A 2,500-nucleotide genomic window follows, 5' to 3' on the forward strand; every position below is an offset into this window, starting at 1 on the left:
CTTTACGCCACAATTCCGAGCGCCTCGAGAGCACGCGGATTCGGCGATGGGCACATCCCGCTTCACTCGCCGTTACTGAGGGAATCCTCGTTAGTTTCTTTTCCTCCGCTTAGTAATATGCTTAAATTCAGCGGGTAACCTCGTCCGACCTCAGGCCGAAAATTGGAGCCCAGCTCCAGGCGTTCGTCGACGAGCAGCCTACCGCGGCGGCGGGCGTTCTGCGACGGGCATTAGACGGCGGGCGCTTGACTGGCAGGGCGAGCTCGCGAGCCGCAGTCCTCTTCGAGGCCGACTCGCGAGACTCGCTCGCCTGCGTCGCCGTGCCGCGTCGCAACCCAAATTGCACGCAGTAGGCAGTTCGTGCTGTCATAAGCGGGACGACCAGCGCGCCCGTACGGACCGCCAGCCGACACCGCACCAGCCCGACGCGGCTTCTCCTTTTTAGGGGAGACAAACCGCGCGGGAGCGTTTGAAACGCGACCCTGAGGCGGGCGCGGCTCCGGGATTGACCCGACGCCGCAATTTGCGTTCAGAACGTCGATGCTCAATGTGTCCTGCAATTCACATTAATTCACGCAGCTAGCTGCGTCCTTCATCGACTCGCGAGCCGAGTGATCCACCGCCAAGAGCCCTCGATTGACATTTGTTCTGCACTGCGCCGCGCACAATGTGGTAGCATTCGAAAATTACTGGCGCCGAGCGGTCGACCCGACCTAGTCGGTTCGCCGACGCATGAAGCCGGCTTCGCGGAGCTGGCACTCGGCGCGCAATTTACCAGGTGACCGGTGGCGTTGGGATCCCGGCAGCGGCCGGGGTACCTTCGCCGTTCGGGCGGTCGCGCACGCGCGCACATTGGAGTGACGCACGTGCGGTCGCAGCCGTTTCTCGAGCCTCGCCTCGACCGTTGTGCGCTGACGCCCAACGTCGACCGTTAATGATCCTTCCGCAGGTTCACCTACGGAAACCTTGTTACGACTTTTACTTCCTCTAAATGATCAAGTTAGATCGTCTTCTCGGACACCGGCCCGGCCGTTGCCGACCGCGCCAGGTCCAATCGGAGGACCTCACTAAACCATTCAATCGGTAGTAGCGACGGGCGGTGTGTACAAAGGGCAGGGACGTAATCAACGCGAGCTGATGACTCGCGCTTACTGGGCATTCCTCGTTCAAGGGAAACAATTGCAATTCCCTATCCCTAGCACGACCGGGGTTCAGCGGGTTACCCGGACCTTTCGGCCAAGGCGAGCACACGCTGATCCGGTCAGTGTAGCGCGCGTGCGGCCCCGAACATCTAAGGGCATCACAGACCTGTTATTGCTCAATCTCGTGTGGCTAAACGCCACTAGTCCCTCTAAGAAGTTAAACGCCGACCGATCGGGTCGCGTAACTAGTTAGCAAGCCAGAGTCTCGTTCGTTATCGGAATTAACCAGACAAATCGCTCCACCAACTAAGAACGGCCATGCACCACCACCCACAGAATCAAGAAAGAGCTCTCAATCTGTCAATCCTCACTGTGTCCGGGCCGGGTGAGATTCCCCGTGTTGAGTCAAATTAAGCCGCAGGCTCCACGCCTGGTGGTGCCCTTCCGTCAATTCCTTTAAGTTTCAGCTTTGCAACCATACTTCCCCCGGAACCCAAAGACTTTGGTTTCCCGCAAGCTGCCGGGGAGGTCGTCAAACTAACGCCCCCCGATCGCTGGTTGGCATCGTTTATAGTCAGAACTAGGACGGTATCTGATCGTCTTCGAACCTCTGACTTTCGCTCTTGATTAAAGAAAACATTCTTGGCAAATGCTTTCGCAGTCGCTCGTCTTGCGCCGATCCAAGAATTTCACCTCTAGCGGCACAGTACGAATGCCCCCGTCCGTCCCTCTTAATCATTACCTCGCGCTCCGAAAACCAACAAAATAGAACCGAGGTCCTATTCCATTATTCCATGCACCATTATTCAGGCGAGCCGCCTGCTTTGAACACTCTAATTTTTTCAAAGTAAACGTCCCGGCCGCCGCCGACACTCAGTCAAGGGCACCGGCGGAGCGCCGGGGGTGAGGGCCAGGTGCGGCCAGTGCACGCCTTGCGACGGACCGGCCGCCTGCGCCCAAGATCCAACTACGAGCTTTTTAACCGCAACAACTTAAATATACACTTTTGGAGCTGGAATTACCGCGGCTGCTGGCACCAGACTTGCCCTCCAATGGATACTCGTTAAAGGTTTTAAAGTGTGCTCATTCCAATTACAGGGCCTCGTTTAGAGTCCTGTATTGTTATTTTTCGTCACTACCTCCCCGCGTCGGGAATGGGTAATTTGCGCGCCTGCTGCCTTCCTTGGATGTGGTAGCCGTTTCTCAGGCTCCCTCTCCGGAATCGAACCCTGATTCCCCGTCACCCGTAAGAACCTCGGTAGGCCGATACCCTACCGACGAAAGTTGATAGGGCAGACACTTGAATGATCCGTCGCCGGTGCGAGACCGTGCGATCCGCTGAGTTACCCAGAGTCGCC

At 57.4% G+C, this 2,500-nt stretch overlaps 3 non-coding genes across 3 annotated transcripts in view; all 3 read right to left on the reverse strand.

Annotated features, from left to right (window-relative positions):
* LOC145208172 (large subunit ribosomal RNA) overlaps nt 1–158 on the reverse strand; it is a 3,686-nt gene extending 3,528 nt beyond the window's left edge. Inside the window, exon 1 of the ribosomal RNA XR_013854508.1 lies at nt 1–158. This exon is cut by the window's left edge and continues 3,528 nt beyond it. This is a non-coding gene — a ribosomal RNA (large subunit ribosomal RNA).
* A 319-nt stretch (nt 159–477) lies between these two features.
* LOC145208175 (5.8S ribosomal RNA) lies at nt 478–631 on the reverse strand. Its single transcript, XR_013854510.1, has one exon. It is a non-coding gene; the product is annotated as a 5.8S ribosomal RNA (ribosomal RNA).
* Nucleotides 632–932: 301 nt separating this feature from the next.
* Nucleotides 933–2,500, reverse strand: part of LOC145208179 (small subunit ribosomal RNA) — a 1,824-nt gene continuing 256 nt past the window's right edge. The window contains exon 1 of the ribosomal RNA XR_013854513.1: nt 933–2,500. This exon is cut by the window's right edge and continues 256 nt beyond it. This is a non-coding gene — a ribosomal RNA (small subunit ribosomal RNA).

This window comes from Phallusia mammillata, unplaced genomic scaffold (genome assembly GCF_965637545.1).
Source record: "Phallusia mammillata unplaced genomic scaffold, kaPhaMamm4.hap1.1 HAP1_SCAFFOLD_217, whole genome shotgun sequence".
Classification (NCBI taxonomy): domain Eukaryota; kingdom Metazoa; phylum Chordata; class Ascidiacea; order Phlebobranchia; family Ascidiidae; genus Phallusia; species Phallusia mammillata.